General features: G+C 40.9%; 6 non-coding genes across 6 annotated transcripts; all 6 read left to right on the forward strand.

Annotated features, from left to right (window-relative positions):
- Nucleotides 1–10,098: 10,098 nt before the first annotated feature.
- Nucleotides 10,099–10,182, forward strand: MIR17 (microRNA mir-17). The gene has a single exon (NR_031371.1). It is a non-coding gene; the product is annotated as a microRNA mir-17 (primary transcript).
- Nucleotides 10,183–10,241: 59 nt separating this feature from the next.
- On the forward strand, nt 10,242–10,312 carry MIR18A (microRNA mir-18a). The gene has a single exon (NR_030892.1). It is a non-coding gene; the product is annotated as a microRNA mir-18a (primary transcript).
- Nucleotides 10,313–10,380: 68 nt separating this feature from the next.
- MIR19A (microRNA mir-19a) lies at nt 10,381–10,462 on the forward strand. The gene has a single exon (NR_030794.1). It is a non-coding gene; the product is annotated as a microRNA mir-19a (primary transcript).
- Nucleotides 10,463–10,549: 87 nt separating this feature from the next.
- MIR20A (microRNA mir-20a) lies at nt 10,550–10,620 on the forward strand. The gene has a single exon (NR_030893.1). It is a non-coding gene; the product is annotated as a microRNA mir-20a (primary transcript).
- A 57-nt stretch (nt 10,621–10,677) lies between these two features.
- Nucleotides 10,678–10,764, forward strand: MIR19B (microRNA mir-19b). Its single transcript, NR_030787.1, has one exon. It is a non-coding gene; the product is annotated as a microRNA mir-19b (primary transcript).
- Nucleotides 10,765–10,799: 35 nt separating this feature from the next.
- On the forward strand, nt 10,800–10,877 carry MIR92A-1 (microRNA mir-92a-1). Its single transcript, NR_031227.1, has one exon. It is a non-coding gene; the product is annotated as a microRNA mir-92a-1 (primary transcript).
- The last annotated feature ends 16,514 nt before the right edge of the window (nt 10,878–27,391 follow it).

Raw genomic sequence — 27,391 nt, forward strand, 5'->3', positions numbered from 1 at the left:
CTAGCCTCCCACCAGTTCCTACAGACTTCAACTATCTCTTTGTATAATACTATATGCATGCATGTTTGCTCAGTTGCTTCAGTCCTGTCCAACTCTTTGCGACTCTATGGACTGTAACCCACTAGGCTCCTCTGTCTGTGGGATTTTCCAGGCAAGAATACTGGAGTGGGTTGCTGCCCTACTCCAGGGATCGAACCCACATCTCCTGCATCGCAAGCAGATTCTTTACCACTGAGCCTCTGGGTAAACCCTATAGTACTACTACTACTGCTGCTACTGCTGCTAAGTCGCTTCAGTCGTGTTAGACTCTGTGTGACCCCATAGAAGGGTCCTCCGTCCCTGGGATTCTCCAGGAAAGAAAACTGGAGTGGTTACCATTTCCTTCTCCAATGCATGCATGCATGCTAAGTCACTTCAGTCGTGTCAGACTCTGTGCAACCCTGTGGACAGCAGCCCATCAGGCTCCTCTGTCCACGGGATTCTCTAGGCAAGAATACTGGAGTGGGTTGCCATTTCCATATAGTACTACATACATAAAAATAAAACCAAAAAATGTCAGTCTCTCTTTTCAGATAGAATTACAAGATTTACCTATTAAATATGTCTCTAAAATACTTCCATAAACAAGAATTACATTCATGATTCAGTAGATAGGACTTTCAAGTTCACTGATTAACAACAAAAAAATTTTTGAGCACATACTCTGTGGCAATGATTTTAGATGAACATACATTAAACTTCAAAATACATTTGTTTGCCAAAGTGTGTGTATGTGTTCAGTCATTCAGGCGTATCCAACTCTTTGGGACCCCATGGACTGTAGCCCGCCAGGCTCCTCTGTCCATGGAACTTTTCAGGCAAGAGTACTGGAGTGGGTTGCTGTTTCCTATTCCAGGTAAGCATTAATCTTGAACACTGGATTTTGAAGTAACCAGTTTCTATAGCTAATGTGAGATGTGGATATAACTTAACAGTGCCTGCTGAACAGCAAGCCCACTTAGACAATGTAAAATATTAGTCATCTCTTAAACATTTCATATTGAAAAACAGAATTCTCTTGGCTAATGTTAGTCTTTTCTGGATTATTTGATTATCTGGCTACTGTTAGGCAATAGTAGTTTCTTAAACATGACCTGTGACTGATTCATCTGTCCTCTCCATAACTCTTTCCTTGCAACTAGCTCATCCATATATGATTATTTAGAGAACACACAACAGCCAGCAACAGACAATATGAAGGTATTTAACTATACCATCCTTCTACATATGTCATTAATCCATACTTTTGTGTGTCTTGAGTTTTTATACCAATTCCTTCCTCTTTGTTGTTGTTCTTGCTTTCTGTATTGCTGTTTTGAAATTGAAAGATAATATACAGAGAACAAAGAACATAAAATACACTAATTGTAAGTGAGTAACGATTACTATTTTTACACCCATGTAACCACCCTTAGATCAAAAACATAGAACATTTCCTAGGCTATTTTCCGCACCCTGTTCCCATCCTCTAAGCTCTGCTTTACCCTTATTTTGCTATCCTTGGTGGACTTTTATGGCTCATAAACATCAGCTTCCTACATCCCTTCCTATCTTGACATGACTTTAAACATTCTCTTGGAATAATTTTGCAGCTCCCTGTAAACTTAACAGCTGCCATGACTTCCCAGCCAGAGAAGGAAAGCAATTTGATCTAAACATTTTGCAAGCAAGTTTAACACTGGGCATATCTAAGTATGTATGGCTAAATCTAATATCATTCGCTTTTAAATGTATTCCCACATAATTTGGGGAAATCCCTAAAAGCAGATATGTCAGACATAGCTGTTCCTCTGACTACCACAATGCCATCACGCACGTATTCTCAGAAAACAAAGAAAGTCATTCAGATTCCCAAGACAATTCCTGAGGATCGATTGGGTTCTGACTTTTCTTTGAATGATAGCAGTGTGGAGCTCCGAGCCCTGCTCCGCAGTGTTTTTAACTGGCCCTCAGACTTTCAAAATTTTGGATCTAGAAATGTCAGCTTTTGTTCCATTTCAGTTTCGGTTTGACTTTAGTCCAAACTTTGTCATATACCTCTTGAATACTGGTATGTGAAAAATAAGCTACTATACTGAAGCTTACCACCTGCGTTTGGAAAATACTTAAGGGAGCAAGGGTGTATTGGTTTGTAGGATTTTTCAAAAATGTGCCCATTTTATTGGAAGTTTCATGTAAAGCATGCTTCTGTGTTTTTGTACTTGTATAAGTTTAATTATTTGATGGACGCTTATAGAACTACAGCAATTGAACCATCACAAATCTTCAATCTGAACACACTGTCATCCAACCTTTAAAGTCATTTCAGAAAAAAAAATTATTTGCAATTATAATTCACATTACCAAATACAATTTACAGAAAATAAAAACAATTTTTATCACCTTGCATACATAGAATGTATTAGGCCTGAATGTTAAGGTCAATATAAATATATAAGTACTCAAGTATAGTTTTGTGAAATAATGTAACAATTATGAAATCTGTGTTATTTTAACTAATCTTAAAGAAGTAATTGGGTAAACAACACCTTGTTTCTGGAACTACTAACTAGCAAAATAGACCTAGATGACAGGCTGAATCAACATGTTTCCTCTAACATAAATTGAAGTTAAAGCCTCTATTTAGAAAGCAAAACCATAAAGGAAACCTAAGAGGCTTTTAGGAAATTCAATAAAATTGATGAAAAGCATCAGAATTTGGTAATTACTCCTACTTGGGACCTGTCTTCTTGCTGTGTGTCTTTTAGGATTTTAAAAATTGTAGAGATGACCAAGATGGTCATGTGTACCCCTTTCTCACAGATAAGTGATTGAGAAAAAACAAATTCAGCTTAAACCTACATGTCTTCTACATTGAATTTTTTCAAATACAACACAACCCATGTTTGGAATGATTTTCTATCCTTAAGCAGATTGTGAGTTGCATTAAACTGCAAACCCCAGATAGCGAAAATACAACAGTATACTGTAGTTCTGAAGTGTCTCATAAACAGAGGTTGCTACAGTTAATGTACACACGTTTTTCAAAATTATTTCTGAAAGTTCTGTCTTTTGTGTGGGGGTGGTACTTTTATGCCCATAAACCTTTGGCGAAGGATGTGAAATATCCTGGGTCAGTTTCTGATGGTTTCTCCGTGTGAATAAATAATACACATATGCAGTGCCAAAGGATACTGGCAAAGCACCAATCGAGATTAAGCAGCTAAAGTCAGTGTCCTACCAAGTACTTTATGCAAAAATTAAGTACCTGAGCTGGTCGATATGGACTTAACATAAGCTAAGGTTTTTTTAAAAACGAGATACAGGTTCCTCTTCTAAATAACTAAATAAGAATATCTGCAAAATAAGGACCAGACATTTGCATGTTTTAAAGGCTCCTTGGGTGATTATAAAGTACAGCCAAATTGAGAACCTGGCTTAAGTTAAGAACAAGAAATTTAAAATAAGCTCCTTCTAACTTTGATGTTACACTCTTCCGGTAAAATCAAATGAAACACTTCACTGTCATGTACTATTGTGATACACGCCCTTAAATGTTTAATTAAAAATGTACTAAATTTGTTTTCTAAAAGCTGTACAATTTCACATACATTGATAAACATCAATGTATACTGAATTTCTTCGAGGATGGAGATTATCTCATTATTGTGACAAACAGTACCTAATACGTCTAACTTTCTTAATTAAATTATTGTCAGTGACCCTCATCTGGTTCTACAGAGTACTACAGGGACAATTTCAAAGATAGAAAAAAAAGAATGGAAAGAACTTTCTTTAAATTGCTTCTTTATTCAAAACCACAGACACATATCCCTTTATAATTTATATTTTCTTAATCTCAAAACCACAGATGGGATTATTAGGTTAAATGAGCATGGCATTTGTGTTCCCTATAAATTTATTGTCATTAAGAGCACCTTGGAATGCATTTGTAGCAAATAATCCATACATTCATGTTATGCATGATTATCAAATAACACATATGAAATTTAACTGTTCAAAATTCTTAACCAAGAAAATAAAATAATTTGACATTGGGGGATTATTTTATTAGACATTAGAAGGAATAAATAAAATAAAAACTTGAGGAAGGACCTGAAGTGTTTGATTTATTCATGAAACATTCACAATAATCCATAATATTCTGTAACTCTTAAACTTTTCAAAAGCACAGGCTCTGTTCTATTTTTGTTTTCGCTTCCACCAGTGCCAGAAGAGTAGCAGGCGCTGATTGTTAATTTGATTGAAAGCACAAATCATATGGTAAGACTAGGTTATGTATTTTCAGACATTTACAAATATATTTTATAAAAAATTCAAAATATCATCATTGAATATGTCTCATTGATCCCTGTTTGCTACATTACAAAAAAGAGTTCAAAATGTTCTGGATTTATAACCAGTTAGCTTTCCAAAGTCAAAGTGGTGTTTAAATTTATTTTTCTTTCCCATAAAATTCAAATAAGTGTGAGAAAATGATAAATTACTATAGAAATCCATGTTTACAATGCCAAATTGTCAAAATATGAAATATACTTAATACCAACAGCCAACTTGTAGGTTATCTCCAAGTTAGTATTCAAATTATACATAGATATAGTTTTAAAATTACACTGATGGTTGTATTCTCTTATATTCTTTCACTGTGCTTAAGCTTTCCAATCTACAATGTGGACATGATTATTGCTTCACTAGCTTGTTAAAATCTATAACGATACTACAAAACAAGAATACTTTAAGCGAATATATCTTTCAAAATTTCAATACAATTCAGTCAATGGATATTGACATATCAATTAAGTCAATTGATACAGTCAAACAGCACAATCTAGGGAATAAAATTCTAAATTTTATTAATAAGGGCAGAAATTTTTACACTCTCAATTCATAACATCTATTAGACTGAAACATTTGGGTGAAAAGTGAAAAATACAGAGAGTTCTCTAGTACTTGTTATATATAATGTAAACAGTCAGTTATATGCAACTGTTCTGATATTGAACTGAGCTTTTATCTGAAATGTTCTGGATTGTGTAAAACAGTACCGTGTGTTTTAGCTAACTTGAGGAGGCTGTGTGTCTACTTTGGCATTTCAGATAGCTTTTACATTCCTTGGTTGCAGAAAGCATTTGTTAGCAGTTGAGATATTTTCCTGATCTTCCAAATCATAACCACAAAATCTTTACTTTACTTTTAAAGTATACCTAGCTGTGACCCTGAGGTTGAGGAGATGAGTTTCTAGTTAGTTAGTAGTGACTTCAAAAAATATATAAGTTGGCTAATCTTTAAACTCATTGGGATGGGAAAGTTTTCAATTATTCTAATTTTACTTACAACAATTTGTTTATTAATTCTGAAAGGAAGTGTAAGTGAACCCTTAAAAATAAAATGTAATCTACTAATTATGAAACTTTCTGGGATTTCCAAGTAAGTAGGTTTAAGTGAATTTACATATTCCAAAATCTTGATTACCGTAAAAAAAAAATGTATACATTAACAATTACATCTCAAACTGTAGTCATAGAAAACAGTTGATTACATGTTAGGTTTCTGCAGAAATACTGCTAGGTGTCAAAAAACACCTTTTCCAAACTAGGAGTACCGCAGTGTTGACTTTCACTGGAAATAAGCTATAAGATAAATAACTCTCTTGCTAAGAAACCTGTATATAGGTGGGATTTCCCATGATTCAGAGTGTGTGATGAACACTTACTCATTGCACCCCTCCTCCTAGCCTTTCCACTTTACAGCAGAAGATAAAGTTTTAATGAAAGGAATTTGACCTATCAATACTGGCCAAAGTAATGTAAACTAGACTTTTAATAAAATTAGGAGTTTTCCCCTTTGAAAAGACTCATAAATGACCGTTTTAACAAGATTAAGTATAGTAAAATTTCAGATTTGGCCATCTATTTTGATTTGTAAAGCAGAAATATCTAGAAAACAGATCCTTGATATAAAAGTAGCAAAAACAACTTTTTATTTCATCACTAATTTGGCAATTGAACTTAACCAAAGCATGATAAAAAGGAGTCAAAAAGATAGTAAATAGCAGTATCATCAAGATGTGAAGGTCGAAAATTTTCACATTTGGACATTATAGGCGTCTTCTGGTAATATAAGATTTTTTTTTTCCCTGTTGTGTTGACTTGTAAAATTACGAACTAGTGGCATGTGCTTTCCAATAAATACTTACCGTATTATTTAAAACCAATTTAAAATTACTGTACTTGTAGTCAGTGCTATGAATCCTCACTTCTTTTAACAATTATGTTTCTGAGAATTCTGGAATTTCCTAAACCACAGCATGTAGAAGGAGGTGCACTCCTGAGTGGGCTCTTTTTCTCAGCTTTGCTTTGTGGTTGTTGATGAGGTTCTTTCCGAGACCTACTGTTTCTACAGGAGAGCTAAGTGTTCTTACTAAATGCAGCGGGTTATGGGAGAAAGACCAGGTACTGCAGCTGTGAAACCTCTGCTCAGGCATGCGTTTTGGTTTACACACGGCCGGGTTAAGGAAACACATTGCAGCAATCTGTGCATTCACAAGTCTCGGGTGTTAGGCATTTACCTCTGTGTCTAAAACGATCTTTGCACTGAGGAAGCCCGTTTCGACGTGAGTGTGTAAGTCACTGGCTTTTACTTATCTTTGGTTCACGGTATTATGAAGCAGGCCCCTAATTACCACCAAGACCTGACTCGGGCAGGAAAAGTAAGAAACAGTAACCACATCGCGTATACGTCGAACGCCCGCGGGAGCAGAGCCCCCAGGAAGCCGAGCCCCCAGGAAGCCGCAGGAAGCGTGCGCTTCCAGGAGGGTGTGCGCCGCGCGGGGGTCTGCACGCGCGCGGAGCTAGTTAACGGAGGGCGTGCCGGAGGCGTGGCGCGAGGTGTCCGGGCGAGGCGCTCGGCAAGGCGGGCGGCAGTGGGCGGGCGGCGGGGGAGCGCGGCCGGGGAAAAGCAGCGCGGCGCCGCGAGCGGCTCTCGGCTCCCGCTTTCCCGGCCGCCGAGCCCGAGCCGCCGTGGGCGGGGCCTGCGGTGATTGGCGGGCGGGCGGGGAGGTCGGAAGTACTTTGTTTTTTATGCTAATGAGGGAGTGGGGCTTGTCCGTATTTACGTTGAGGCGGGAGCCGCCGCCCTTCATTCACCCACATGGTCCTTCGAGGTGCTGCCGCCGCTGCCCGACCTGCGCCTTCGCGCCACTTCGCGCCCTCGGGCGAGGCCGAGGGGGTGGGGACGACCCCCGCCGCGCCGCCGCGGCTCGCGCCCCCTCGCGAAGCCCCCTCCGCGGGGCGGGCCGGCCGGCTGGCCGCACCCCCGGCCTGGGGCCTCCGGTCGTAGTAAAGCGGAGGCGGGTGGGGAGGCGGGAGCGAGAGCCCGCGGCGGGCGAGGCGAAGATGGTGGCGGCTACTCCTCCTGGTGAGTCTGCCCGCCCCTCCGCCGAGTGAGTGAAACCTGTTGTGTGCGGCCCGGGTCCGGAGGGCGGCGGGCGGGCGGGTGGGGCGGGATGGCCCGGGGGCAGCGTGGCGGCCGCGGCGTGGCCGGGGACCGGGGCGGGTCTCGGGCCGTTGGCCGCCCCGGCGTGTGGCAGCGGCCACTCGCTGCTGCCTCGCTCGCACGCGGGCTGGCGGAGGGGCAGGGCCTGGCCGCGGACGGGAGGGCGGGAGGGGGCGGCGTGAGTGCGGCGGCCGCGCCCGGGACCCGCGCGGACCCTGCCTGGCCCGGCCGACGGGGCAGGCGGACGGGCGCGCGGTGCACACAATGGCCCCTCGGGGAAGGGACGCGCGAGGCCTGCACCCCCCCCGCTTCCAGGGCTCCGGGCGCACGCGGGCCGCGGGGTCCCTGGGCAAGGAAAGTTTCTCTCGGGGGCGAGAGTTAAAGCGCCGCCAGAACAAAGCGGCGGCGGCAGCGGCACATGGGGCAGGCCGCGGACCGGGAGGGGGCGCGCCCACGAGGTACCTGCGCGCCGGCGGGCGGCGTGGCCCGGCCCGGAGCCCGCGGGCCCCCAAACTTTGTGCGCGCGAGGGTGGGCGGAGGGCGCGGGTGCTCGGGGCGGCGCGGCCTGGACGCCACCCCCACTCCGTGTGGGCTTTGTTAACCCGCGTGGGCAGCCCCCGGGCGGGGCTCTCAACTTCCCGGGTCGTGGCCAGCGGAGCAGGCCCGGGCCGGCCTTGGTGGCGGCGTGGAACCCTCTTCGGCCGCCCGCTGGCGGGGTAACGCGGCGCGGGAGGCCAGCCCGGCTCGGCGGGAGCGGCGGCCGCGCCGCCATGTTCCTGCGGGGCGGGCTGCGCGGGGGTGAGGGCGGGGGACATGGCGGCGACTGCGCGCCGCCGCCGATTGTTCCTGGCTTAGGCCTCGGGCCGCGTGCGACGGGCACCGCAGTCGCGGAGCCCCCGCCCCTCTGGGCCGGGCTCGGGGGGGGAGGGCTGGGGGACACAAAGGAGGGGCGGCGCGCCCGCGTCCCCGCTGCGCTCGGGCCTCGGCGCCGCCGGTCGCCGCGCGGCTGCCGCCGGGAAACGGGTGGGGGGGTTGCCGTGTCCGGCAGGCCCCGACTCTGACCCGCCGCCCCCTGGCGGCCGCGCGGGGAATCGCAAGGCCGCGCGCCCCCTTGTGCGACATGTGCTGCCGGCCCGGGCTCCATGAGCGTGGCGGGCAGTTTGCAGTCCCGGGTGTTCCTGCCTCCTTTTTTATACCTAAGCTGGACTAAAGGGGACGGGAACTGGAGTAAAGCAGGCTTATTTTTGCAATATCACCGAGAGGAAAAATTAGTATAGTGCTATCTACACCACATCAGTTGGGGAAACAACTCTTTATCCCGGCTTGCAGCCACGAGGTCTTGATTGGGGGAGGGGTGGTGAAGAATAGTCTCTTTACTGCCTTTCCCTCTCACTGGAGCCGTGCAGTAGTTAACGATTGCTGTTGATCATCCTCGGGTATTTCGATAAAACATGAATCTAACGTATGTGAGTTTTCAACTTTTACACCTTTTCACCCATATATCGTTGGTGTTTTAAACTCTGGCAGTATTGCCTGGCTACCCTGTCCTTAGTTTTACAAATGGATGTGGTTGATAAAAGGGGGAGTGGGAAAGAACAAATTTAAAATATGGATTTGGAGGGTGGTAGTAATTTTGAGCAAATGTTTGTCTTTTTTTCCCTATCCCCCCACCCACCCTTTCCAGTCATACACGTGGACCTAACTGCACCAAAAGCTTTTCTAAGGATATTTGCTGAGAAGGAAGTTTTCCCGAGTGGGTAAGTGTATATTTGAATTTTACTTGTTAACTTTTTAAAAACCAATATCTCTTGACTTTACTCTTTCATTTAAAGAAATAATATGGGATTGGGTTTTCAAATAGTGAAGTAGGTATTTTGTTCTCTGTTCTTTTTTTTGTTTGTTTTTCGAAAACTTAGTTTGGGTTATAGCTAATGTGTAAGTAAAAATATAACGCAAATACCATTGTAAATCTTTGCAAACTGATAACAGAAAATTTAGAACTGCTTTAAATTGAATGACAAAATAGATGTACACTGGAGTAAGTTTTCAAGCTTAAAAAAAGTTATGAGAGATTTAACTTCTAAAACTAGCTGATATACTTGAAATGTAGTCTGAACGGTAATTTTATTAATCAGTTTACCAAATAATTGCTAATTGGAAGCCAGAAGAAAAGAAAAATGTTTTGCCACGTGGATGTGAAGATTTCCTCTGAAAGGTATATGACTCAAATTACCCTGGTGATACGCAGTATGATTTTGGTTTTTCTTTTTAAGTATGCCTTTGGGAATGGCAAAGGAAAAGAAGAGCTACCATGTTCTTATAAAAATGGTGATTAATTATAAGTGTCTTATTAAACCTTTTCTAGTTTTGAGGTCTAAATTTGCTTTTAAATGCAACTGGAAGGTTTGAGATGATTTAACTCATTTTCTCCTCCCTATTAGGGTTTGTGCTCAATGTTTTGTGTTTGATATAAATGTTAGAGTTTGAGGTGTTATTTCATCTATTTATTTCAAATTTAGCAGGAATAAAGAGAACATCATCTTGTAAAACAGAAGATTGTGACGAGTCAGAATAATGTCAAAGTGCTTACAGTGCAGGTAGTGATATGTGCATCTACTGCAGTGAAGGCACTTGTAGCATTATGGTGACAGCTGCCTCGGGGCCAAGGTGGGCTGGGAGCGCAGGGCCTGCTGGTGTTGAGCGCTTTTTGTTCTAAGGTGCATCTAGTGCAGATAGTGAAGTAGATTAGCATCTACTGCCCTAAGTGCTCCTTCTGGCATAAGAAGTTATGCTTCCATCCAGTGAGCCAGCCAAGCAAGCATAGAGGTGTGCTAATACTGTGTGTGTGCAGTCCTCTGTTAGTTTTGCATAGTTGCACTACAAGAAGAATGTAGTTGTGCAAATCTATGCAAAACTGATGGTGGCCTGCTATTTCCTTCAAGTGATCCTTAACTAATTTTGTGTACTTTTATTGTGTCGATGTAGAATCTGCCTGGTGTGTGACATGACAGCTTCTGTAGCACTAAAGTGCTTATAGTGCAGGTAGTGTTTAGTTATCTACTGCATTATGAGCACTTAAAGTACTGCTAGCTGTAGAACTCCAGCTTCGGCCTGTCGCCCAGTCAAACTGTCCAGTTTACTGAACACTGTTCTATGGTTAGTTTTGCAGGTTTGCATCCAGCTGTGTGATATTCTGCTGTGCAAATCCATGCAAAACTGACTGTGGTAGTGAAAAGTCTGTAGAAAAGTAAGGGAAAATCAAACCCCTTTCTACACAGGTTGGGATCGGTTGCAATGCTGTGTTTCTGTATGGTATTGCACTTGTCCCGGCCTGTTGAGTTTGGTGGGGATTGTGACCAGAAGATTTTGAAAATTAAATATTGCTGAAGATTCAACTTCCACTTTTAACCGTTCCAGAAATAGAGAAAGTATCAAAAAAGAAGATGTGTAATCATGCTGTGTAAAAGTTCACATACATATCTGTGTATTCCTTGAAGTCGTTTTGTCATATTTTTGTACTAAAACATTCTTCTAAGATTGCATGTTGTATGTGATATTTTTTGGTCAGATTTGATTTACCTAGTTAACAAATGAACGATTTGTAAGGGAAATTTATTTTGATAAACTGTAAAGTGAGGATATATGCCTTTTGCTTACTTTGGACCTGGAATTAAATACATTTTACTTAACCTCTAAAAGGCAATAATTTTTCTTGCTTAACGTTCAAATATTTAAATTTGGTGAAAATGCCATTCTGTAAAGAACGTTCTGTTGTTTTTTAACCTTGAAATTTAAATTTGGGAGGGGTGGGTTGTCTTTTGTTGCTAGTAAACAAATACTATTTTATCAGTACTGGTGTTCTTCATGTGTAACTGTTAACTGGTTATTTGCAAGTTTTTTAGTAATTGTTAATGATGTATATAAACTGTCAGTGATCTTAGATTGTTCTTCGTTTTCTGGAACTTAAAACAGTAGTTGAAAAGAAAGCAAGATGTGCTGATGCTGAATGGAGTTGACAAGTATGTGTGTCTGTAGGTCTTAATGCCAAGAGTGTGAGTGGGAATCTGAAATTAGTTTTTGTTTAAAGTCTGTAATTAACCTTTCTGTTCCCTACTACCTTCATAAAGCAGACTTTGGCAACAGTGACAGTTGACAAGTGGAACCTAAGTAGAGGCAGGCAGAGCAACGTCTCTGCCTCTTTTCCTGTGTGTTTTGTCTCTAGCCTGGGTTTCATATGTGGTAGAAAAATGTGGGTTAACTTAAGAATGATTGTATTTTAAATGATCAGTTGTTGAAATTGGACCCAAGTTAAATTTTGTAAGAAGGATGCTATCTTAGTAATATGGAATAAATTAGCATGTAACCTCAGTGTGCCACCCAATACATTTTTGAGGACATCTTTTAAAATGCATTGTGTGAAGTTGAACAAAAGTTTTAAGTCCTTGCATGTCCCTTTAAGAAATATAAAGAGCTTAATTAAGGATCCCTGAATAGAAAAGGTAAGAATTTCACAGTTCTGGAGTTCATTAACAGGTAAATAATTTCCAGAATGAGAGAATACTACTAAGAATGATGTAGTGCTTACAAAATGGAAATCTAACTGTCCATTAGTTTGAGTTCTTAAACCTTTTGAATTGGAAGGAAACCTAAAAATTGTTTTCATGTTTAATGACAAACACTGCTTTAAACTGTGCTTTAAAAGTCCCATAATGTTAGCATGGCTTACAGTACTCTACAAAATGGTGTGCTATAGGTTAAAGGGGGGAAAGGGATGTTTACATGTACCAGATCATATAATTTTATCTTTAAAGCTTTCGGGAAAATTCTCTAGGGTTATTGTTCAAAGTGAAACAATGATAAGCCTGTCAGATGGTTCTTAAATGTGCTAAACCATAAGTCAAGTAACTAAATAAAAGAATTGTTAGGTTAAAAGATTAGTCTTCCTAGATGCTGAATTTGTGTAGTACTTTATGTTCCGAACTTAGTTGAACTGTTAATCAGTGAGAGCGTTTTATGTGGGCATTGGCAGTGGGGCTGTGGTTGTTTAGGGTTTAGTAAGACTTAGTAGGAATTGCATCTGATTCTGGGTGAAATGTGTGGCAAATTTTTTATGCTTGTGTCTAAAGATTTCTTAGGCATGGACAACATACTCTTCAAATAACACTAAAGAAAAGACATGCAAATAACAAAGGTTAACATTCAGCCATTTTGAGATATCAGTAAGGGAACAAGTTGATTATAGCTAATGATTGCTTCATGTATAATTGACCTGGGGAAAACTGCTCTGGCCATCTTTTCTCAGTGTTTTAACCTTGAAATTCCTTAAAGTTTCAAATTTGATAGCCTTAAGACTATTTTCAGAAAAAATAAATCTAATAATATTCTTTTGCATGTTATTCATATCTAATGCTCCAGTTTGTCTGTTTAAAAAGGAAAGTACTTACAGTTTTACAAGTTATTCTTTGTCAAAGCTGCTTGCAAAGTAGTGGTAATTTTACTAAAAACTTCTGAGATCTTCATTTTACAGGCAAACCTATCTAAGCAGAGCAAACCAGACTTGAGGGTTTTCCCTGTATTTTGAAGAGCCCTACAAATGATTGAGCCCTACAGAATGATTCGTGATAAAAAGCAACCTACAACTGCCTGCAGAAAAATTTGGTGTCACATTAAAGTTTGCTGTGTGTTTAATGAAGTATTGTTCTGAATTGATAACCTTGGGGTAGTTTGTCTTGGATCAGAATTAGGAGCCTCTGAGCTGAGCAGTAAAGGTAAGGAGGGCTCAGTGTACAGTTTTTGTTGTCCAACTGAAAATCCTACCATGCCTACTTGAAGACAGCACAGTCCTCTTTGCCTTGGAGGTTGTTGAGCTTTCACTGTGCTTAAAGACTGAATACAGTTTTCTGTTTTGTTAAGGTAAACTCAGGATGTAATAGTCTACTGAGTTTTAAAGGGTAATGAAGTTGGGCATATCCTGTAAATTTTAAGGCCACAGAAAAATCAGTGAAGGCTTAGTTTTCTAATTTAGCGTATATAACATTCAGAGATGATTATGTATTTGCAACTAAGTCATGCCATTGGAATTGTTTTGGTGCTTTCAATGTAAATAAATTTATGCATTTTAAAACTACTTGTTAAATTGCCCAGAATGAGAATTATGAAATAAAAATTTTAAGGTTATGCTTGGTTGTAATTTTTCTGGCGTTTTTTGTTATTATAAAACATCCAAACACCTTTCCTTACTAATTGAGGTAACTGGGGGAGTGGGAACAGGTGTACCTTAACTTTGGTATCAGTGGCATCTGTGTGTGTATCCTGATTTTACAGATAATGTGATGAGCAAAGTTTATTTGCAAGGATATGAAGCTGGTAAATAGGCTCTGAATTTAAACCCATGTTGATAAACTATGAAAAAGTAAAGTAACAGTAAAGTTACAATTCCAGTCACATGTGGTTTTGAATACTTAACTAAAAAATATGTAATTGCCAGCAGATTTCCTCCTTAACAGGGTTAAGTAATATGGTATGGAGGTAAAGAACAAAAACCCAAAGTTGGCAGCCAAATGACATCAAATTACACGGTCAGTGTAGTATCCCGGTTCTTAATAACTGTGTGATTAACATATACTCATTTTACGTTTGCTTGTAAGAAGTGTGTGTACTATGAGGATTGTTAAAAATATTGCTGACTTTAACTTATGTAGACTAAGACACTGAAAGCTTGTCTGAAATTTCATCGGTTAAACTTAAAAGGAATCGTTCTCTCTACCTAATTCAGATGTAAGTAGTTGTATAGAATTACTACTGTTCAGGAGATTTGGGGGAGCTGGGACTTCAGAACCTTGCGAGGGTAGATGAAAATGATCTGCTGGTTCAAGTATGTGAAGCCCTTAAGCCACTAGGTAGCCCTAGGCTAAGCTGAGGCCACCTCAAGATCACTGCTGGAATTACAGTCCAGATGCATCAGAATCTGGGGGGACTTAAGTAAGGTTGGTTGCTAGGAGGACAAACGAGAAATCTGTTGATCTATGTCTAAGAATTAACCATTTCCTTGAATTGTCTGAAGTGATGAGCCAGAGGAATGCAGAACATCAAAGCAGCACCTCTGCATGAAGGTAAGGGACTACTTTTAAGACTAGGAGATCACCATTTTCTGTTTTGTGTACTTAGTTTTATAGCTGACTGCTTGGCATGATGCCTTTGAGCTAGCACCAGCCTTAAATCTGCTTCTGAATCCACAAGCTTTTCGTCTCCCAACTTGAAGTAATAGTGTCTCTTCTCCAGTGATACTTGTTTTTTGGTTACAGCATGCACCACGTGTATAATAGCAGCTTTTGTGCTGGACTGGATTTCCTTGAGGTTTGACCCTTCACCCTGTTCTGCAGGGTCATTGTAAAGGCAAGTGATTTTCTAGCCCTCTTCCTCAAGAAAGTTGTCAGACTTGTACCTTCTCACACTTTTGCTTTCTAAAATTCTAGTTTCTGCTATGTTCTGAGCATTTCTGATACCTGATTCTGCTCTTCACTGTGTACTGTTAGTCATAATGTTGCTTGAGCCTCCAGCTCACCCACTGTCTTTATACACTGACCTTTTATTCTGCGTCTCCTCATCACCACCATTTACTCTGCAGGCTTTTTCTCCACAGACTTTGCACTTGGTTTTCCCTGAGATTGGAAAAAATTTTTCTCCGTTAACTGATTTAATCCTCTTTGCTTCTAGTCTTTGCACAAATGTCAAACATTCTCTCCTATTTGTACCCTCTCCCTGGGTTGTTTTTCTTAGTAGACTACTAATGGTGTCATTAGGGAGCTTGTTAGAAATTCAGGATCTGAGGCCTTTTCCCAGACCAGAATTGGGGTCTTCATGTAAAACACCCTTCACTCCCTTCTCGGATTCTCCATGAGGTCAGGGGTTTGAAGATGTTCACTGATGCATGTTCAACAAGTAAAATGGTACCCAACATGTAGAAGGTACCTGGTAGTTTGTGCATAAGTGAGTGCAAGTTCTCAGGGGTGAATGTGGCTGTCAGACTCCATGGAAGTTCATGGCAAGCATGAAAATACCAGTCTACTAATGCATTTGGAACTTGGAAAGGTTTAATTGTAAAATGTGTTACTGGTCTTAGCAGGTGACTGGCAGATTAGAGTTGTGTTGGGACAATTGGTGAGTGAAGATTTATGGTACCTAGTAATCCCTTGGGGAAAAAATGAAAACCTAAGCAAAGGGTAAAGCAAGGAAAAACCTTGCCTTCTGTGTTCCCATTGTGTGGCCCTGTGATGGAGAATGTAGATGTTGAGCTTCATTCTTGAATCACAAAAACAAGTAGCTGATCTTTAGACATCCAGGTTGAAGGACAGCCCTTGCCAAACCACTGAGGAAGAGGAGGGGTCAGTGTGCGGGATGTGGCCATTGCTGCCTGGATGAAGCTGGCCTAATCACAGTTGTGGCTTGTCCTCTAGAGCCTTAACTGCGTTTTGCTTATGAAACCACTTGGCGTCTTAGAACAGTGTTGGCATACTATATGGTCCTCTCACTTTCGACTTTACTCCTAGCAGGTTTCAGGGATAATCCTACTTCAGTGTGGGGTCGGTCAGTTCAGTTGCTCAGTTGTGTCCAACTCTTTGCGACCCCATGGACGGCAGCATGCCAGGCTCCCCTGTCCTTCACCAACTCCTAGAGCTTGCTTAGACTCATGTTGATCGAGTCACTGATGTCATCCAACCATCTCATCCTCTGTCGTTCCCTTCTCTTCCTGCCTTCAATCTTTCCCAGCATCAGGGTCATTTCTGAGGAGTTAGTTCTTCGCATCAGGTGGCCAAATTATTGGACTTTCAGCATCAGCCCTTCCAATGAATATTCAGAACTGATTTCCTTTAGGATGGACTGGTTGGATCTTAGTCTTCTCCAACACCACGCAGTTCAAAAGCATCAATTCTTCCATGCTCAGCTTTCTTTATAGTCCAACTCTCACATCTATATATGACTACTGGTAAAACCATAGCCGTGACTAGATGGACCTCTGTTGGCAAAGTAATGTCTCGCTTTTTAATATGCTATCTAGGTTGGTCATAACTTTTCTTCCAAGGAGCAAGCGTCTTTTAATGTGTGGGGTGCCTTGATTAAATTTTGAGTAGTCTCCAGCACCTTGAGACAAAGCAGTATGTTTGAATACTCTATGATATAAGGAAGGGAAATTGAAAACTAGGTATCAGATTAATTTGGGGAAACAACATACAGAAATTTGTATGGCAATTTATTTCCTCAAAACTACACATGCCTTCATGTCAGTTCATCTCAATGTGTAAGCTCCAGTTGGAAGACTGCTGTTTTAAGTCACCATGTGGTACTTGGCTACTTGGTTGAGAAGTTTAAAGAACTACTTAAGGAGTTTTCTTGTGTAACGTTTTAAGAGGGAAACTTTGGTGATTGAAGTACCAACTTTTCCCCCATTAGCCTAGGCAAGTTACTGTCTCTTGCTCAGCGCTTTAGCTATGCTGGTTCTCTTCTAGCCAAAAACAAGCCTCCATGCACCGTGCCTTCAAAATAAGGAGTTTCAGCTTCACTCAGGTTGGGCACATGTTAAGTCTCAACCCAGCTGAACTAACCTGAGGACTCAAGAGTCTGTTCAGGCTTGAGTCTGTACACAATCTCTTGCCAGTGGCTGAGTAGGCTACCCTTTGCAGAAGCACTGAATGCTTGCACAGGGTAAAGGGTTGGGAGATACATCTTGGCTGGCACCAAACAATTTGATTTCAGTAAGGAGAGGGGTGGGCAGATGGAATGCAGGATTTTCAGGTACAACTACTCAACTCAGGTCTTCATCTCTGCCATTCGTATCATGCACAGGACAGATGTGTTATGTTGCTGTTCTGTAGGTCAGGAGTCTTGACAGATCTCACGGGTTGGGGTTCAAGTGTTGCAAAGCAGTGTTTCTGGAGGCTTTAAGGGGCACTCTGCGTCCTCTGCTTCTGGAGACTTCAGCATTCCCCAGCTCATTACCTCTTTCTCCATCTATGGATCCAAGGACAGTGAGTGGAGTCTGCACATGTCATTACTCTGACTTCCTGTCTCCCTTTTCCACTTTTAAGGGTCCTTGTGATGATGACACAGCTCACCTAGATACTTCTAAATAATCTTACTTAAGGTCAGTTTGATTCCCTCTGCCATCTAACTCCCCTTTACTGTGTAAACTGTTGGGGGTTCCAGGGATTAGGATGCAGATACTCTGGAGATGGGGAGCATTATTCTGTCTCCCCTCTTCTCACAGAACTGTGTCAGGCTCAGACATTGTGAGAGGCCCAGGGATGCCTTCATAAACTTAAAACTTTTTCAGAAAATAATTACAGGAAATAATTTTTTATAAACATTTAGTTAGAAAAAAATGAACTCAAGACTATCTTAAAGATTCTTCTCTGCACTATTTAGATGCCAGCTTACAGAGGTTGAAAAAGAAAATGGTTACTCACTGATTCAGTAAGGACCCACTTGTCATTCTTGTCTGAGTAAGACAGCAAGGGCTGGTAGTACACTTTAACTCATTTTAGAAAAAGTACAGAACCACATCAGTCAGTCAACAAGTTAAAGACCTCCAGAACGGGGAAGCCATTGAATAAATATTTGCCATGTTAGCTAATAAAATGTGAACAATAAGGAACTGCATTAAGAAGTGAAGATAGAGACTGAGCGTCTAAAACCTCAAAAACTGGGAAGTTAGCCTTTGGTGATGCATAGAAAATAAATGGGCTTCCTAGGTGGTGCTCTTGATAACCCACTTGACAATGCAGAAAACTTGAGATTTGGGTTTGATTCCTGGGTCAGGAGATTCCCCTGGAGGAGAGCATGGAAATGTACACCAGTATTTTTACCTGGAGGATCCCATGGACTGTGGAGCCTGACAGGCTGTGGTCCATAGGGGTGCAAAGAGTCAGACACGGCTGAAGTGACTTAGCATGCAACAACCAGAAAGTAAATATACAGTCTGACTTGCTTTGTTACTTAGGATACAGAGATGGTTTAAATGTTATTTTTATTTCAAAGCAACCACTAGCAGAATAAAACATTACCTGGTGGTTCAGACGGTAAAGTGGCTGCCTGCAGTGCAGGAGACCCGGGTTCAGTCCCTAGGTTGGGAAGATCTCCTGGAGAAGGAAATGGCAACCCACTCCAGTCCTCTTTCCTAGAAAATTCCATGGATGGAGGAGCGTGGTGGGCTACAGCCATGGGGTTGCAAAGAGTTGGACACGATTGATCGACTTCACTTTCACTTTACTAGAAAGAGCTGAGAAAACACAAAGCAAAAGACAAAAGTAAGAATTATGGAAGTTTAACACAAAATAATTTTAAGTATTATGTGTTTTAATTCTTAGTTTTATAATCGGCAAGCATTGGTAATTTTTTGTAGCCATGGTCAATACAGGCCAGTGATAGTTTGGCCAGACTTTAGTCCTAGTGCCTACCTTGGTGCTGTCGGCCCAGCAGTGAAACACATGATTGCCCCAGGTCCTTGAAAACAACAAACAGGTCTTGGTTTACTGTATTCCTTCAAATGACTGCAAAATAAGCATTCAATAAATATCTGGTGAGTGAGTTGGAGATCACTCACATCCCAAATACAATTTTACAATTAGTGTATTCTCTGGTGCACTGCAGCATATTTCCACACCGTTCTTAAAGTTTCATATCTGATGCCAAATTTTGTCCAGAGATCAAGGCTGAAGGTTATGCTTTCTCTGATGGAGAGGATAGAAAAGGATCCTGAATGGTAGGGGGTTGAGGGCACAGGATATAAACTTCATCTGCGCACATCTGTTTGTGATTTGCAGAGATGACAGCGTTGACTGGATGGTGTGGATTACTGATCCTGGTGGATTCTGGTAGCATTATTAGTTTGTCAGTGTGATAGAAAGGATTCAGAACAGATCTTGCGGAAGTAACAACCAGTTTTCCTTTAGTGTAATAGGAAATGGGAACCGAGCGGATGACCTCAGGACCACTGTTACTTTGTTGTTTACTTCTTGGCCATTGCTCTTCTCTGATTTTGCAATGAAATCATTATTGTACTGGGATGTAAGCTGCTTAATAAACTGGCAAATATTTGTGAAAATACATATGTATAACTTTATCCAAAGGCTTTGTGTACTTAAAGTGGTTTGGTGATCAATCTCATTTTCATGAATCAGGATTCGTAAAAGAAATAACTAAAAGGCCCGAAAGTAAGCGCTCCTGGGGTTCAGAGGGGAAATGACTAACACAGTGTGTGCATTTGGCACACATAACATACAGATAATTACAAGGACAGATTTTAACTCGTCTAATTTAGCATGCATGAATACAGTAATCAAATTTCCTTTTTTTAATGATTTAGTTATGTTAATCCTTGTTTAATATGAAGAATCCAATATTTCACAAACTTTTTTCCAGTCAAAAGTGGAATGTGCAGTTGAACACCAAGGGAAACCATTCGATCATGGTTGATTGATCCTGCTGCTGCTGCTAAGTTGATGCTACTTGTCAGAAAAATTCCTGGTTTTCATGCTTACATTGAATGTGAGACATCTCACCGCTGTAGAAGTGCTTTACCTACTTAAAAGTACTTATGGAATATTAAAATATCAGACCCTAAACACATTCTGTTCATTGTAAAGACTTACTCAACCCTACTGATGTTTAAAGCCCACTGTAATATTTTAATCATAGGTTTGTCCAAAAGGATGCCACCCAAAAGTAATTTTCATTTTTTGTATAGGGTTATTACTTTGTATTCATTTGATATATTAGAAAGAAACTAAGTGACCAACCTAGATAGCATATTCAAAAGCAGAGACATTACTTTGCCAACAAAGGTCCAGCTAGTCAAGGCTATGGTTTTTCCTGTGTTCATGTATGGATGTGAGAGTTGGACTGTGAAGAAGGCTGAGCACCGAAGAATTGATGCTTTTGAACTGTGGTGTTGGAGAAGACTCTTGAGAGTCCCTTGGACTGCAAGGAGATCCAGCCAGTCCATTCTGAAGGAGATCGGCCCTGGGATTTCTTTGGAAGGAATGATGCTAAAGCTGAAACTCCAGTACTTTGGCCATCTCATGCGAAGAGTTGACTCATTGGAAAAGACTCTGATGCTGGGAGGGATTGGGGGCAGGAGGAGAAGGGGACGACAGAGGATGAGATGGCTGGATGGCATCACTGACCCGATGGACGTGAGTCTGAGTGAACTCCAGGAGTTGGTGATAGATAGGGAGGCCTGGCATGCTGCAATTCATGGGGTCTCAGAGAGTTGGACACGACTGAGCGACTGGACTGATCTGATCTGATCTGAAGGGACAGTAAAACATTTATACAGTTCTGTAATTCAACTTTAAATTAGAGGTTTCTTACACACATCTGGTTCTGGATAATGATAGGATCTAGAATGAGGAAGCCCTCATGAGCTTTTAAAAAAAGTGTACCAGGAAAACAGTAGTCATAGTTCGATAATTCAATGAGGTTACAGTGTAGACATTAAATAAGCATGGTATGTAATGCCATTATTTTAAATAGCTGAGAATGAATTAACTATGATCTTTGCCCACTTTTTAAAAATGCTAGCTAAACACAGAGCCCATGCTACTAAGAGGCTGAAGAGAATTTTGAAGATTAATATTGATTTTTACATTTTAACCATGTTTTAATAGTCTTAAGTAATGCTGATACTGTTTTGTCTTAAACTCATCAAATAATTGAGCCCAGTTTGAAGAAATCAATCTCTACTAAATAGTTAACCATAAGGTATATTTGTATTCAAAAGCAAAATGCTTTCAAAATGTTCCACTTTTGAAATTGTTTGAGTCTTTTATGTTGACCCAGTGACTTTGTTTGCAAAGGTAAACTGAAGTGGAGTTAAGCAATTGCCTAGCAAATTTGATCACTGCGATGACCATACAAGATGAAGTGAATAAAATGATTTTTAGAAAATGTACTTAATGGCAGCAGAATTTTACTCTTGCTAAACCTTGAGGACTGTTTGTATGTTGCAGGAGTTATCAGCGTTACAGCCCTGCATCCTTTGCTTTGTTTCTCCACCACTGTGTTTTCTCTCTTCCCTCCGCTGTCCTGCCTTCCCTTCTTTTTTCCCCTCCCTCCTTCTTTTTATCTGTTTACCCACTTATCAATCATCAATGATATGCACATGGTTAAGGATTTTGCCTAGTAATCATTAACCTATCCTTAGAAAATTTTAAGTATTTGGGGACCTCTGACGGCAAACAACACATTTTTAGTTTCAGTTGGGTCTTTTCATTCATATGGAAAACTCAGAGGCAAGACTATTAAAACAACGGTATATTTGGAAACAGATGATGAAGACCAAATTATTTTCTGTTGGATTCTTAACTAGCACCTAAATGAACTGCCTATGTATTGGACCATAGTCATAATAATATTTCATATTTCCCAGTCATCTCAGCTTCAAAGTGCCAAGAATTTTAGTGTCCAGTCTGTCTTGATGCCGTTTTAATCTGAGAGTTAGATAAAGGTCTCCCGAAGACTTTTCAATCTCATGAGCACATACTCGGAAAACAGTAAGTTTAAAAGATTGTGTAATCATGTCAAAGAAAAGCTGCTTATCTTTCAAGACCATAAAAGGTTCCCTGGAATGTGGACTGCTGGGGTCGGCGGGGAGCAAGAAACTTCGTGGTTCTTTCCTGTCTTGTGGGGGTTGGGCGCAGCCAGGAGGTAACAGAAATCCCAGTTACACTGAGGGTTTGACAGCTGGCCTCGACACTTTGCTCAGGTGACAGGCCTGAGAAAAACTCACCAGATTTCTTGCCACTCACTGTGGCTCGGGAGAGAGGGAAAAGGGTTCTGGTACATTTCAGGAGGTGTGGGCAAGTGCCAAGAGGATCCTTGTGCACCTGGAAGAGAGTTGTGTTTGAAAAGACCTTCAGTCATGAGCAGGAGATAATCCAGCAAAGACAAACATGCCCCGAAATGTGACAAACATTTAAAGACCAAGTGGGAAAAGCCTCTCCCCACCCCAAATTTGACTGAAATTTATTCTAGGTGTGAACACTGGAGGATATCAAGAAAACATTTTTAGAATTTTATCAAGAATCAGTAATACAGCAAATTGATTGTAGATGAGGAGGCATAGTCTCAGGAGAAATGAGATGTGATTCAGAGACAGTCTTGGTGACTAACATGAATGCTAACTTCTGAACCCACAATAAAGAGGAGACCATGGCTGAGCCCCACTGGTAGGTAAGAGTAGATTCTGCTAACAATGAAATGAACTGTTCTGCCTTCTTGCACTCTGAACCTTGACCCCCAAGCACAGGCAGAGCCCTTGGCATCTCTCCCCACTGCCTAATTGTTTAGTTTATTAGCAGACAATGCAGTAAGAGACCCATCCCTCTGCCCTGCTGCAGAGCTGCATAGGGCAGCAAACAGCAGTTTGATCACATCAAAGCTTGAAGGATTATTATATTTGTAACCTTAAAATTCATATTGAGTGGCATTGTATTACAGGCAATTTATTCAATCCTTTATCCAGGATTTGTGACTATCCGTATGTTAACATTAAGGAAATGGCAACCCACTCCAGTACTCTTGCCTGGAAAATCCATGGAGGGAGTAGCCTAGTAGGGTACAGTCCATGGGGTTGCAAAGAGGCGGACACGACTGAGCGACTTCACTTTCACTTTATGTTAACATTACTTAAAGTTAATAGTAGTTAACAGTTATTGACTCAGTGTCAGACCCTGGGTATTCATTTAATCCCAACTGCAACACTATGAAGTAACTGCTGTAATCACTTGCAATTTTACAGATGAGGAAACTGAGATATACAGCTTAGCCAGTTTACTGATGTCAGCCAGGGCTGTTAAGTGGCGGAACCAGAATTTAAATCTGAGCAATCTGGTTTTAGAACCAGTTTCTTAACTGCTATACTGCCTTTTAGAACATCTTACACATTATGAAAATTAGGCTTTCAAAATTTAAATAGCAAAATATTAGCATTATTTATTGCTGAACAGAAAGATTTGAGGGGATTTCGTATCTGAGTTTTTACCTTTCCCAAGCTTTGTAGAATTAACCACATTTCTGTTACAGTCAGGAAAAATAAATACTAAAAAGTGAGTATTCTTTTATGAAAACCATGGAAACAATTACAAATACATAAAGGACTCTCACCAGAAAGACTCAGAGAAATATACACAAAAATGTCCATTGCAATGTTATCTGAACAGTGAGATTTTTCAGTGATTCTTTTTTCTGTTTCTGTACTTTCATGTGTTTTAGTATTCGGTTTTAAACTCTCATTTAACAAGTGGTGCTGGGAAATCTGGTCAACCACTTGTAAAAGAATGAAACTAGAACACTGTCTAACACCATACACAAAAATAAACTCAAAATGGATTAAAGATCTAAACGTAAGACCAGAAACTATAAAACTCCTAGAGGAGAACATAGGCAAAACACTCTCTGACATACATCACAGCAGGATCTTCTATGACCCACCCCCCAGAATATTGGAAATAAAAGCAAAAATAAACAAATGGGACCTAATTAAACTTAAAAGCTTCTGCACAACAAAGGAAGCTATTAGCAAGGTGAAAAGGCAGCCTTCAGAATGGGAGAAAATAATAGCAAGTGAAGCAACTGACAAACAACTAATCTCAAAAATACACAAGCAACTCCTACAGCTCAACTCCAGAAAAATAAATGACCCAATCAAAAAAATGGGCCAAAGAACTAAATAGACATTTCTCCAAAGACGACATACAGATGGCTAACAAACACATGAAAAGATGCTCAACATCACTCATTATCAGAGAAATGCAAATCAAAACCACTATGAGGTACCATTTCACACCAGTCAGAATGGCTGCGATCCAAAAGTCTACAAGCAATAACTGCTGGAGAGGGTGTGGAGAAAAGGGAACCCTCTTACACTGGTGGTGGGAATGCAAACTAGTACAACCACTATGGAGAATAGTGTGGAGATTCCTTAAAAAACTGGAAATAGAACTGCCTTATGATCCAGCAATCCCACTGCTGGGCATACACACTGAGGAAACCAGAAGGGAAAGAGACACGTGTACCCCAGTGTTCATCGCAGCACTGTTTATAATAGCCAGGACATGGAAGCAACCTAGATGTCCATCAGCAGATGAATGGATAAGAAAGCAGTGGTACATATACACAATGGAGTATTACTCAGCCATTAAAAAGAATACATTTGAATCAGTTCTAATGAGGTGGATGAAACTGGAGCCTATTATACAGAGTGAAGTAAGCCAGAAAGAAAAACACCAATACAGTATACTAACGCATATATATGGAATTTAGAAAGATGGTAACAATAACCCGGTGTACGAGACAGCAAAAGAGACACTGATGTATAGAACAGACTTATGGACTCTGTTGCAGAGGAAGAGGGTGGGAAGATTTGGGAGAATGGCATTGAAACATGTATAATATCATGTATGAAACGAGTTGCCAGTCCACGTTTGATGCACGATACTGGATACTTGGGGCTGGTGCACTGGGATGACCCAGAGGGATGGTATGGGGAGGGAGGAGGGAGGAGGGAGGAGGGTTCAGGATGGGGAACACTTGTATACCTGTGGTGGATTCATTTTGATATTTGGCAAAACTAATACAATATTGTAAAGTTTAAAAATAAAATAAAAAAATTTTTAAAGATAAAATGTAAAAAAGTATGTGTAGATTTTTTTTTTTTTTTGTATGTGTAGATTCTGTGCTAAAAATAATCTTGATGTGATCACTGATTTTCTGGAGAAAACATGTTACCAAAAGTGATGTAGAAATTGATCAATAACCAAGACATACTTTAAAATGTAACTGAATAATCACTCTCATCACAGCTTTTGAGGCTGGAGAATTTGGGGCTATTGAGTTATTTTGAGTTATTTTAAATATCTGAGGATGAGACAATTCTAATGCTGTTATAAACTCTTATAGAAGAAAAAGGAAAAGGCTTCCTAATGTGTTTCTTCAGGTTAGCAATGATACCTGCAAAAAAAATAACAAAAATAGAGGATAATCTCACTGATGACAGATGGAAAAGAACTACCTAAATACAATGCAAATAGCATCATAACAAACTTAATCGTGTATTACAACAGCTGCTGTCACAACTGTGATTTACTTGGCTCTGCTTTGGTAGTGTTAATAAACTCACTGAAACAGAACACAGATGATTGACATAACTATTGGGAAAGTGGAGGCAAAATGATCACTACTAGCATTCAAGCTGATTGCCTTCCTTGGAAACCCAAAGAAAATTAATAGAAAAATTAAGACTCATATGAGACTTCATTGAGGTTGTTTAACATAAAATTAAGGTATGAAAAACAATGGTTTTCCTAGATTCTAACACACAAAATTACAAAATAAACACGGCAAAATAGTAACAGTATAAAATACCCAGGAGGAACTTCCCTGATGGTCTAGTGGCTAAGACCCAATTATCCCTATGCTGAAGGCCCAGGTTTGATCTCTGGTGTAGGAACAGGCTCAGAAAAGTTTCTGCTGGGCACATACATGGTTGCCCAACTAGAGAGTCCTGGATCCTTTGCAATAGGAGTGGCTATGGACTACATTCTTGCTAATAAGTAAAGAGTAGGGACCTGTGCAGCTTCCAGATCATTTTCATTAAAGCCACGTGCTTATCTTCCACTATGTGCATCTTTGGGATGAAATATGGGTTTGATGCTGGTGAGGCTGCTTTGACAATGCCAAGAAGCAGACAGAAACTAGGGTTGAGAGAGCAACAGATTGAACCTGGATTCCTAAGTAACCTTTGGGTGCAGAGTTTTCTACCTTAACTGGGATTACCCGAATAGTAGAGTCTCGGACAAAGACAGGCTTGCAAGTCGTTTATTTTAAAAATGCTCCCAAGGGCAGGAACAAGGAAGAGGAGACTGAAACAAGAAAGGAGTTATCAAGTGGGTCACTATTAAGAATACCCGGTATTTCATTCCTTGAAACCCTCTGGAGACCCTTATGAAATGCATTCCAAAACTGTCTGTCTGGGATAAAAGGGGGGATCATTTTTCTTATTGGTTCTCAATTTCTACTGATTAAAACAGCTCCAATGGTTAACCATCCCACTCTCTGGAAAGCACATAGACACTGATACTTATTAGATTTATCTGGGCAGAAATTAAGAGATACATAGCACAGGTTTAAGGTGAAGTATTGTCTGTGTGCTTTGTAAAGTTGATTAGTTTGTGTAGAACTCCCTGCCTCAGAAGTAGCTGCAGTAAGAGGTAAGTTTTAGAGATAAAAATGGTTCACAAAAGATGGCCAACACAACACACTTCTTGCACCACTCAGATCCACTTAGGTCCTGCATTAATCCCTCCACTTATGTCCTGCATTAAACCCGGTTAATCACAGAATTCCTTTAAAGTTATGGCTGGCCACAATTTCAGCAAGCACTTAATGTAAGAAGATTATGGAAAAAGTTACGGTCCTGTTACTGCAGCTGCTGCTGCTGCTGCTGCTGCTAAGTTGCTTCAGTCGTGTCCGACTCTGTGCGACCCCATAGACGGCAGCCCACCAGGCTCCCCCGCCCCTGGGGTTCTCCAGGCAAGAACACTGGAGTGGGCTGCCATTTCCTTCTCCAATGCATGAAAGTGGAAAGTGAAAGTGAAGTCGCTCAGTCGTATTTGACTCTTAGCGACCCCATGGACTGCAGCCCACCAGGCTCCTCCATCCATGGGATTTTCCGGGCAACAGTACTGGAGTGGGATGCCATTGCCTTCTCCCGTTACTGCAGCTAGTCCTTTGTTATTGTTATTTACCATATTCTTCCTCCACCATGTTTTCTATTTTTTTTTTTTTTGAGGTATAATTGACC

This window comes from Bos taurus, chromosome 12 (assembly GCF_002263795.3).
Source record: "Bos taurus isolate L1 Dominette 01449 registration number 42190680 breed Hereford chromosome 12, ARS-UCD2.0, whole genome shotgun sequence".
In the NCBI taxonomy this organism is placed as follows: domain Eukaryota; kingdom Metazoa; phylum Chordata; class Mammalia; order Artiodactyla; family Bovidae; genus Bos; species Bos taurus.